The sequence below is a fragment of the Alligator sinensis genome, unplaced genomic scaffold (genome assembly GCF_000455745.1).
Source record: "Alligator sinensis unplaced genomic scaffold, ASM45574v1 scaffold307_1, whole genome shotgun sequence".
In the NCBI taxonomy this organism is placed as follows: Eukaryota; Metazoa; Chordata; order Crocodylia; family Alligatoridae; genus Alligator; species Alligator sinensis.
This window is the reverse complement of record NW_005842115.1, coordinates 1,002,860-1,015,119: the sequence shown is the minus strand read 5'-3', so window position 1 is coordinate 1,015,119 and position 12,260 is coordinate 1,002,860. Positions and strand designations below refer to the sequence as shown.

General features: G+C 44.0%; 1 long non-coding RNA gene across 1 annotated transcript in view; it reads right to left on the bottom strand.

The window, feature by feature from the left end:
- Positions 1-5,280: 5,280 nt before the first annotated feature.
- Positions 5,281-12,260, bottom strand: part of LOC112550454 — a 13,402-nt gene continuing 6,422 nt past the window's right edge. The window contains exons 2-3 of the long non-coding RNA XR_003094316.1: positions 6,655-6,734; positions 5,281-5,393 (exon numbers count right to left, since the gene is read on the bottom strand). This is a non-coding gene — a long non-coding RNA (uncharacterized LOC112550454). The remainder of the gene's footprint in view (positions 5,394-6,654; positions 6,735-12,260) is intronic.

Below are 12,260 nucleotides of genomic sequence, written 5' to 3'. Positions count from 1 at the left end.
ACTCTTTTCACAGTTCATCTCCATACACCTTCTCTGTCTTTGTGGATTATAAACACACTGGGGCAAGTATTCTTTTAGTTACCTTCCCTCCAACATGAAGCACACTGCTGACATATAAGTAATAACAACTTGAACTGAAATGATTTGGCGTGTCCTAGGAGGAATCTCTTCGCTTAGGCTCAAGAAGACAGCAAATTCTGCTTGTTCTTTCCAGAGACCCTGTAATATGAAATCACTTCCTCCTATTACTTCTACTACATACTGGATGGCTCCCAGATACGGGCAAACCTCAAAATTGAAGCGGGTATCTTTCATCCTATCTTCTTTAAATATCTCTCAACCAGTACAATTTAAATGGCAACAGTCAGGAAAGTCTGTACTTGGCTCATGCAGCCTGGAAAAAACACAGTGTAAGGTGCTCAATGGTCATGGGATACTGACCCTTCCTCCTCATTTCATTTTAAGGGGAAAAGTAGATGATAAAGTACTAAAATAAAAAGTGTGATTAATATTATTTAACAGAGATGCAATGCCTCTTGCACTCAAGAGAGGTATGAAGGACCCCTGATACCTTCCTAATAAAGCTGTCTTGCGCATTGGCAGTTGCTGTAGTTTGAAAAGGTATGTGATCTAGTGGCATAATTGAAAGAAGTACATCACATAGTAACAAGTGCAGGGGAAGTTAGTATCTGGAAGAAAATGTTACTCTTAAAATACATCCCACACTATGCAAAACTGTGGGCACTCTTGCACTATTGATATGGGCTCTGAAGAAAAGGATTAACTGGTAACTATCACTGCCACATGCTGCTCTATAGTTCTCTGATAGCACAAAGAAGTTGCAAACCCATATTCAGTGACTTGCTCAAGTCCATGCAAAAATCATTGCCAGATCTCCAAAGTGCTTTAATCACAAAACCAACCTTTCACTCCATATTGGAAAATCTCAGGCACCCTGGATTTTCTCCTATGAGGAGCATGACTAGGGAAAAAGGGGCACTGATCTGCCTAGCTCTTTCTTAAATGCTACAACAGCCCTTTGGAGATGAGGGAAACTAATATGAGGCAGAGCAGCACTAACGTGCATGAATAAGCAGACCTGCTTCCAATATCAAGGGAATGTAAAAATTGCTTTAAGACATTTTGCTTCCCATCAGGGAGGCCTGTTGAGTCCTATTTGACTGAGCCAGAGTCTGGTCCCTTTTCTACCCACTCATAATTTCTCTCTAACATTTACGCTCTAGTCCTGTTTTTAGAACTTTGCACAAAACTCTGCATCATGCCAGGAGTCAGGACGTCCTGACATGAGCTGTGATGCAGACTCCCATCAGACAGAATTTGCTGCTTGTGTGGTTAACATGAACCCAAAAAAAAGCCCTGCTGCGAGAGCGCAGAGCTAGAGAGCAGATCGTTAATTATTCACATTCCCTTAGAAACTTCATAAAGACATGAATAGTCATGGCTGTTGCCGAGTACTGCTGGACCCATTGCAGCAGAAGACCCTGGCTTTTCTTGCATGCCTTTTCACTCCAGATTTCTGGACCCTGAGTTCCTAGCTCATACACAGCAGGTAGCATACACAGTTAATGGCCTACTGACAGACTGATGAAGTGAACTTGCATTCATGAAAGCTTGTCCTCTCTCTCTATATATATCTATATCTTAGTAAGTTAGTCTGCAAAGGTACATATCTACCCTGCCTTCTGACTGACTTCAGACTAACACGGCTAACTACCTCTCTCTACTGACAGACTGGTTTATGACTGGTCTTTGTCCCTGAATTATTGCTAAATCGCCTGGGTTTTTTTCCTCTATCATTTTCCGTTTATCTGTCATAATTTCGGACTCTCTTTCCCCCCACCCCCTCTCCTACCACCAGAGTTAGTATGTGCTTTCACTGTCAGATCGTGATAGAATATTTCATTTCCTAATTAATCCCTCATTTCAGCTTTTCTCACATCATCCTCTCCTCTCATCTCCCAGCCTCTCCTCCCCCACTGCTCTGTTCCTACCTCCCAGCACCCTGAGAGTAAGATGTTCCTGCAAGTTAAGGAGCCCTCAATTAGGCTGTAGCTTTCTAAGACAGCAATCATGAAGATCCCCGAGAGCTCTAATATCTCCTCCTCCTCCTCCTGTTTTGATGCACTGATTATCCTCTTGTCGGATCAATAGCCCATCTGCTTCTAGGAGTATTTTAGCACTCTGATGCTAAATTAAAACAGATAGAATCAATCCTCAGTTAATTTCCCCAACCAAACAATTTATCTCTCTCCTCTGATCCTCCGTAGTGTGAATTATATAATACTGACACGCTATTAGGCCTCCCTAAACAAAGTAAGCACTTTTATAATGCTGAATTACCCTCTTTATTAGTACCTCTCAAATGTGACAAAAATGAGATTTATGTTATCAGGTTGTATAGTCCTTGGTTGAACTTGTTAAAACTCCCAGCTATTGTACTGAATAAATCTCTAATTAACAGTGGGGGGGTTTTAATGTACTTTAGGGATACATCTGAGACTGATTTTAAGATTAATAGAAAATAATATTGCCTTTAACTGTTTCAAACCAGTTGTTATACTAATGGTAAACAAGCGTTTCTTTCCTTATTCCAGATTAATGTACCATAAATAATTTTAAGACTAAGGCAGTCTTCAAGTAAGCAGCAAGGTTTAGCCATTGCCAAACAATAGCGAGACCAGGATCTTGAATCTTGACTCTCTCCTGCCTTGTGTCTCGTGTCATGATTGAGAAAGTGCTTGAGAACCCATTTAAGTGCAGGTGCAGAAGTATGTTCCTGAGTCAGGACCTGCATATAAGCTGCAAGAAACACTTTTTCAGCCAGGGACGTAGAGTCTGATTCTCCATAGTTTGCCTATTACATCTGAGGAAGGGGAGCTTAAGAATAGTACAAACCCAAGTGTAGGATGCTCTTTGGGGGGGGAGGAGAGTTGCCAGCACACAGGAGAGCCCAAGATGGCTGCCACCCCACTCTGTTGATTGGCTAAAAGGACTGCCTGCCATGTGGCCCTGCCCCTCTCCACCAATGGGCAGTGAGGGGATCTACAGTTAACATGACTAATAACCAGTGCTATAGCAATGAAGTTTGGTGCCTGGGGCAAAGCCCGCAGTGGCAGCCTCTCCTCACCCCACACATAGATCTGGGGGACACGTGCCCCCCCATGCTCGCCCAGGAGTGCATACAGCAGCAGGAGCCACCTTTCCCCTGTCCCCGTGCCCCCCCAAATGAGCTGGTCGCGGCTCTGTCCCGCACCCCACCCCAGCTGGGCAGTGCCTGTTGGCACCCCTTCACTTTAGCACCTGGGACGGTCACTCCTCCCACCCCCGCCACCCCACTTGCTACGGCACTGCTGGTAACTTTATGGTTCTGAACAGGCAAAACTGAAAGCAAAGATGGTGCCTTGAGGAGGCACACACAGTTAAAGAATTTAAAAAACCGCCTGCAAATAATGACTAGCAAACCATACCTCACAGTCCCAAACTGTTGTTAGGGATAATTGGCACAGTCCTGACTGACTGCCCCGCTTCTGGCCTCTCCAGCACATTGCCAAAGGCTGACTCTGTGCCTCATACCAGCTCTAGGAAATGGGACCCAGCCACCCAGGTGCCCTGTGTCCCTATGTCCACAGTAACAGTGCTGACCTAAGTAAGCGCTAAAGTTGCTCAAGAACACCCTGCTTAGCCTTCCCCTCTCCCAGGTACTCTCATTTATAGTTTTATTTGTCCTGCTCTTACCCTGCAGTATACCAACGGGTGCCTACAGTAGCTTACTCTTTTGTGAAAAAGAGGTAAACGCCTAACCCTCAAATTTATTTTCACTCATAGTGAAGTAAGAGCATCCACATAGCCAATTACCATGAAACAGCTGACCTGCAGTAAAGCCTTTTCCTCTTCGCAATAAACTTGCACATCTGCCCATGCCCTAAGGCATTCCGTGAGGTAGCAATTTTATAAAAATCCACCAGAATTCATACACTTTACATTGACACAATCCCTGAATTGTCACAGCCATGACAGTTCAACCTGAAAATGAAGCCTAGATGTTAGAACAAAGGACAAGGACTGGCAGCACTGGAATTACACATTGCTCTGTATGCTCATAATCAGGCCACTTCATTTCAGAATTCCCAGTTCCCCCATCTCAGCAATACAATGTCTGTAGTAGGTACTTCATCAGGATGGCATGCATATGGTGTATTTATACATGACCTTTATGCCTTCTGTGTTCTTTGTACTGTGCCTCCAAATAACTAACAGCTCCAAGGACCATTTTGTGTTCTACTCCATTAAGATTGTTGCAGAAGAGGCATGTACTGCATGTGCTCCCATGTCCATTCCTTTTAGCTCTGTTGTTCTTTTGTGTTGGCGGGCACGGGGAGCCATGTACAAACATTACACGGTTGCTGGTATAAGTAATCGGAAACTGGTTTACTCATAACAGGATACCCACAGCAAAAATTCAGCGCACAAAAACAGTCTATACCCATAACTAGGGACCTACTGAATTCAAGATTTTGCAGATTTTGCAGATTCCATGAAATCTGGTCTGCAAAATCCGGGCAATGCCTGCAAAATCCACAGAACCTACAAAATCTGCAGGGGGATGGGGAAACCTATCAAGCACTGTGGCAGCTCACCGGGGTGAAGGGGGGGAGGCAGAGCTGCCCACTTGAAGGGCTGCTGGCAAGATGGCTGCCAGCCCCACCCCTCGCAACTGATTGCCTACAAGGACTGTCTGTCATGTGGACCCTCCCCTCTACACCAGTTAGCAACAAGGGGTAGGCCTGCATGGCAGACGGCCCCAAAAGCCAATCAGCCATGATAGGCAGGGCCACCGGGGGCCCTCGGGCAATCAGAGGCATGGGGGGGGACCATCGCGCTGTGCCTGCGAATGGCTGCCTGGGCCTGTGTCCTGCCCGTGAAAGTGGGGGGGCAGCCCGTATGAATTAGGTAGGTCCCTACCCCTAACAGAACACAAGTTTGGTGCACATAGACTAGTTTAAAAATGGTGGAACCCAGTCTAAAATTAGCAGCCCCCAAAGGACGAATGTGTGTTCTGTTCAGTAGCGATCTAAACTGCCACTTACAGAAAACGGCGTAACTTAGATCAAATCCACCTCAGGCTTTTTGCATGTTTGTACCCAGCCTGTGTGTGTGTGTGTGTGTGCGTGTGCATGTGGTTTGAAGCAAGAGAGGGCTGCAAGATTTTGTGAACTACATACAAGTCATGTATTATTAAAGCAAAGCTTTATTATTGCTGTTGGGACTTTGGAAGAGCATTTTCTCAGCTTGTCCCTGATACTTGCACTGCTTGTAGGGGCTGTATCGTGATTCTTGTTTCTCAAACAAGAGGGAGATGGATACTGTTCATTCTAAAAGTAAAATAAGGTTTAAATTTGCTGTCAGAACTTTAATTAAAACACTTATAGATCAACTTTACCATGGCAAATTGTCTGTGCCACTATTACTATAGCAAGATGAATGTTAGCTGTGAAAACAGGCAAAGTACACTCCCCTAGACTAATGTGTAATTTCATAGCCATTGATTTTTGACTTTGAAAATTCTCCCACATGCTCCTGGGAATTGGAACTTGTTACAGGTGACCTGGCAGCAATGTTAGCAATGTTTTAAACGTTTTATGAACGTGGGAGAACAGTTCTTTGGCCCATTTATGTTTTACCTTGGCATTCATGACCCTTCCAGGTTTGGGGCTAATATATGGAGCACTAGATTTTACAGATAATAGTTAATTTACAGTTTTGACTGTGTTTGGTATTAGAGAACAAAAAGCTTACTTCCTATTTCCATTCAAGGCAAGGGACCTATTTCTGCAAGTATTCCATGTACAAAACTTGCATAGAGACTTTTAGAGAAACAATTGGAGGCACATCTTCCCCTGGAGTAAAACAGCTGATCTCTGGGGAGGGGACCAACTTTCACCATTTGAAATATAATCAGAGAACCCCGAATACAAGGAACTACCTTCAGATTGACAGTGGATGTACTCTTTTAGTGTGGGACAGCTCCTTGAAATAATCACATAGGTTAGCAAATAGACATCCACACTGAGGAAGTTATATTAAATAAAATCAAGGTGCAATGTTTTCTGTAAATACAGTAGCATTTAATATCTGCTTTAGGTACTTGAGTGATCCTCATCAGCACAGTCTCTGAGCATCTCACAATTTCCTTGTGACACTGGGTATTGCTGTCCCAGTTTTACAGATAGGCACTGTGGCACAAACAAGATGTACAAGACAGATGCTCCATTGTTTTAGGCACCTAAAAGGTTTTCAAGATCTGAGCCAAAGTGACTTGCCCTTAGTCTCACACAGTCTGTGGCAGGGCAGGAAGTTAAACCCAGATCCCAAGCCAGTGGCTTATGCACTGGACCATCCATCTCTATGAGGGCTGAGTATGTGGATTGTGGGCATGTATGTCATTAGAAAAGCATATCATGGGAATACATGTAGCAAAAAGGGAATGAGAATGCCCATGTGTACAAGAGGTGGAGAAGGAAAGACAGAAAGCTTTTTTTTGTTTTTTTAAAAGAAAAGAAAAAAATATCCCAAGTATTTTAGTCTTATGCCTGTATAAGCTCATTGCTTCTTAATTGTACAACAATGACGTACCATAGTGATGGGTGTATTACAAGTGTCAAATAGGTCAGATCAGACAAAGAGAAATCCTTGTAGTCTTAGCTCTGGTCCAGCTGCAAAACATTAAGTGAAATGGCAGTAAATTGTGATAGTTTAATTGTATTCCTGCTATTAATAACTGTAGAGAAACAATGCAGCCAATGGATACACATCGTAGCCTGCCAAGCTGCAGCTGGGGCAAGACCTAAAGTGGCCTAAGTAGCTGGGGAAGACGCTCTGATTTACAGCTTATCTTGACACCAGAACAGCATCCCATGCTTGCAGGGCCCCAGGTGCCCACCACATATGCCCTCCAGTGGAGGGGCAGGAAGGAGGGATCAGCTTAAGTTCTTCAATCCTTGTGGGATTCCCAGCTGGTCCCCACAAGCCACCTTTGTCCCCACAGACCGGTGTAAAGCAGCCTTATCTGGAGTGAGGCTCTGTCCCACAGTACTGACCCTAGTGATGTCCTAACTGACATGCACCATATTTTGAGCTTGATTCTGTACCAGTTTTGAACTGATGCAATTGTACCTTTTTGGCTGACACCAGCATAAGCGAGATCACAACCCAGCCTACCCAGCCTTCCTTGCAAAGAGCTGCTTTAAGTCCCACATTTCTTTCATATAACTCATTGTTGGACATGCATAAGAGACCTAGTTGAGATTATGACCATCCAAATACCATCTCCAGCTTAATCACAGTCCTTTACATTGAGGAATGTTACTGTTATTGTCATTTGTTTGTATTTTAGTACGTCTACAAGTCCCAGGCATGGACTAGACCCCAAGTGCCTGGTGCTGAACAGAGAGCCAAAAAAATATCAGCATTTTTCCCAGTGAAACTACAACCTAAATACAAGATAAAAAAAACTGTTGAGGACCGCTGGCAGACAGCTGGAGTAGCAATACAAGGAAATGCAGTATGGCCTGCAGGGTAAGTAGTGGAATATACTCTACAAAAGGGATGTCAGCTCTCAGGCTGGCCCAGGAAGCCCCATCATCCATCCCTCGGTGCTGGCCCTGGGCCACACGCCACATGCAGCACACATCAGACTGGCCCCATGTGCAAAACCTGGGACATGCATTGCAAACGGCTCCCACTCCAAGACCCATGCAGGGTCAGTCCAGGACCCCTCCACACGCATGCCAGATCCAGCACCCATGGTGCCTGGTCTAGCCAGTCCAGGATTGTGCCTCACACAGTGCTAACTCTAGTTGGCCCAGGGCCAGCGCTAACTCCAGATAGTCCAGGGCAGACATCCAGTGCAGCACAGGTCTCAAACCCGGCAAAGTGGGCACCCTGTACAGCACATGTCCCAAACCAGCCAGAGTGGACGATGTATGCAGCACAGCTCCAGACATGCCAGAGCAAACATTGGATCCAGCATGTAGGGGGCGGAGGGAGGGTAGTCCATGGGCCTTATCCAGCCCATGGAGCTGGTGCTGTACTGTTCATCCAGCTCAAGGACCAGTCCTGGACCACTCATCCAGCCTGTGGGACCAGATGAGTTTGACACCCCTGCTCTACAGGAAGTGAATACTGTGCTGAATGGTGATGTGTGTCACTGCTCAAACTCCTGGATTGGCTATGGGCCTGTACCTATAGTCACTGGTAGCCAGCATTTTCCTCATGATCATGGAAAGGTCCAGGTCTGTCACTTGATAGCCACATTTGGATAATATATTGGCAGACACCAGAGATGTTGTTTGCTGGCATTTCAGATCAGCCAGGCAGCTGTCAGTTTGCTGTGGCTTAGGCTGTTGGAAACCACACTGTGTCTTATTATGCACTCCTTGAAGTATGACAGATGCAATATTTGGGAGGAGCTATTATTGATGCATACGATGAATTCTGCACCCATGCACAATTACTACCATATCTGGACATTAACTGTTTCAAAACACTGAAGTTATCTACAGTTTCTATAGTCCATTGCCACTGCTTTTCAAAGTAAGTGATTTTCTTTAAAAAACATGGTCATGTTTCACAGTGTAATTTTCAAACCACTTTCAATTGAGTTATTCAAAACTATGTCTTATTACTTAGTTTAAAGTATTCTTGATGTCCCTTGATACTGGAAGAAGTTACTATAGTTATGTGCAAATGTTATGCATAAATCATGCAGGAAATACATGTATTACCATATTGTATGAGAACAGCACTTCTGCCAAGTCCTTCAGTGATCAGCGCTAGCATGATTTCCCTAGCACAAACATGCCTTTTCCAAATCTTTAATGATTTGGGGGTTTTTTCAAAATCAATAAAGCACTCTCTCTGTTCTCTTCTGAGGTTCAGTCATGGCCTTGCTATTTATGTATGTTCCCAGCAGCAAAAGAGAGTAGCTACCCGCTAGGACACCGAGGATGGAATCAGCTGTGAAGACGGGTCTGCATTCCCCCTAATTACACTATTACACTAGCCCCCCACAGGCCGCAATCAAGAGCAGGACCACTGTACTATGGCAGACACTTAGTAAGAGACAGACCCTTACCCAGAAGTGTGGAAACTAAAGTGAGCTGTTCAAGGTCACATTGACACCCATAGCAGAGCCATGAATCCAGATATCCTGAGTCCCAGCTCAATACCTTAGGTACAAAATCAACCTTATACCTTGATCTATGACAGCAGAGATATCATCTGGTTATCTTTAGTCATTTAAAACCACAGCGTACATTTAGGGGCTGCCTATATTGTGGTTGTGGTGCATCTTGGGGAAAATAGGTTTGAGCCACTCACCAGCATCCATTAATGTATTCCATCCTTGATTTTTCCCAGAAACTGGACAATCTGAGCCCAATAGCTAGCCAGCAAGAACCCAAACATTGGGTCAGATTACAGTAGGCACATAGATGCAAGTGCAAAAACAATAGCAAATATTCATTCTTCAAGCATGTGAAAGAGCAGTCAACGTGATACGGTTTATAATCGGAAGGAGTGGCAGGGATCAAAATCCAATCGGCCACTTCTAAGATCGAAAATTGTCAGCTGAACTACTAAAGTTAGAGCTAAGCCATCCTTCCTATATATAGTCCGACAGGCCATCTTGTAATTTTGTATACCCTAGCCAGGCTCTGTGATTAACACACGTACCTGCATCAGCACCTGACCTCCATCACAAAACTCAAGAAATACTTTGGCATTGCTTTCAGTGAGAACACTGCAGCTCAACCCTGCCCCGAGGCTTACTAGCTCACAGGCAGAAGTGCATCCTTTTTAATGATGAGGTCTGACATAATTGGATTTCCTCACACAGCTGAGGTCACATGATATTTTTTCAGCTCTTCTTATGGCCTGAGCCTCTTCTACATGCTAAGAGGGCCAATAGCAACCTGCTGATTTGTAGTATTTTTTCATGGTTGGAGACCTCAGAAGTCAGCCTGCTCTTGACAGGATGCAACTCAATGCAAAGATTGACTACTTGAGTATACAGTTATCCAGACTTTGGGTACAACTGCTGGGCCTGTGTGTGATCACCTCTTAAACACTGTGATTGTCCCCTGGAGATCTAGCTATTTACTTTATTTATTCATTTATAAACTTCATCAGTTATTTTTCCCCTTTCCAAAATATTTTCAAAAGTGTCTTAGGTGTAGACGTGCTGGAGTTTTGGTTGTAGGCAAGGTTCTTTGAGTAGATGTGATATCTTTTATTAGACCAACTGAGTAGTTGGGGAAAAGGTCATAGCAAACTTTCGGGCAAAAACTTGCAAAGAACTTTTTTCCAGCTACTCAGTTGGTCTAATAAAAGAAATCACATCTACTCAAAGAACCTTGCCTGCCTTAGGCACAGAAATCGAATGCAAGAGTTAAGGCTCATTTTTATGGCATGCCTGATTTCAGGCATGATTTCAGTGGCTAATTAACCTGAGGCCTAGTTCCTTCTTTCATTGCCATGCGAGTCCTCTCCCTTAGCAAATGCAGTCCAGCTGCTCCTATGTCTATATCTATCTAGGTTAGGCTCCTATTATACAATAAAACAAGAAATCAAGGGTAGGCAAGAAGAAGTCTTATATTAAGTTGATAACAGTGCTGGGCTGTGACTGTTGGCATTTCCGTTGACTTTTGACCTTCTTTGAAGCAGTGGCTTCAGTCTCCTTGGAGCTAACCGCGGTTCTTTCTGAAGTTCTGCTAGTGCAATGTGATACCTAAGGAAATGGTACCTAGGGTAATTAAAATGTTTGTTGACTTTGGTTCTACCCACGTCAGTGAAACCATGTCCATAGGAAGCCAGTGTTTACTTGTTGATTAAGTGCGGAGCAATTAAAGACTAAGGATAACAGCTTGGTACATAAAGCCTTCAGCTTTCTGAGACCTTAATGCTTCAGTTCACAAGAATCTATCCTTTTATCAGAGGATTGAAGCCTGTATGCAGTCTCAGGATCTGGATAAGAGAGTTATTTGCCTCCGCAGCTTGATGAAAGTGGGGAATATATATCTCTATATGTATCATTGTTATTTTGTGCAGTACCATCAGCACAGTACTTGAAATGCCATTGAATGACAACGTCCAAAATTGAGATAAAAATAACAGGGCATGATACTTTGAGGTGTGAGCACTGTTGATACCCAGTGAAGCTGAGCTATCACAGCTACAACACCACAGTAACCCTACTAATACCCAGTGATTTCAGGGTGAGTTGGGAATGCCAAGCGATTTTTTGCAGGACAGGCCCTTTGGCGCTTAGTAGATCCCTGACACAAAGGTCACTGCCCTGCTCCAAAGACTGGAGGAGGTGAGCACTCCTCAAAGAACAAGTGGTTTGAGATTTTTAACACCAACAAAACAATATTTTTTCCCATGGCTTTGTTCCTAGAGGAAAAAACTGAATTGTTTTGACTGAAGTTTCCCCACAAAACAAATTCATCCTGTGGCAAACAACCAACATGGAACAGTTCAATCCACATGGTTAAAGTTTAGCAAAGTTACAAGCCACTGAAGTCAGAGTACTATAAAAGGGTGCGTCAGGCAGTCAATAAGATATTCTGCTACCTGCCCTGCCTATAATAAGAATATGGATTTGATCCATTTCTGTGCCACACCCGTGTAAACCTGGATTGTAGTGGATTACTGCCAGTGTCTCACAGGAACAATGCAGAGGTGAATGAGGCCCTGTATATTTAATGTTAATATATATGACCCTCAGAGTACACATGTATCCAGTTCCCTTTCCCTTTTAATGAAGGATGGTCCTTAACTGCCCTTCCGATCAGCAGATTGAAAGAGGTTGCTGGCACTTTGTCTTCTGTGAATCCCCCTTATTCAAAGGGAATTTCTACAAAGCTGACTTTAGCTGGTTCTCCAGCTACTTTCCACCTTTAGAACAAAGCAAAGCCACCTAGTCACAGGGGACACTAGCAACCATGAGTTTACATCTGAAGGCTTACATGGCCAAGAGCCACCACACAAGGAGTTCAGCATTTTTTTGTATAAGTGGGTTCCCCATCATTTGCCTCCAGACTTTGCTCAAGCTGTAAGTAACCATGCTGGACAGCATGCATTTGGTCTTACAAGCTAAGCTGTTGTGGGTTTGGCTAGTACTTTAATAAGAGACTACTTGGCATACAAGATAGGGTGTAGATTTTTGACATCTCCTACGA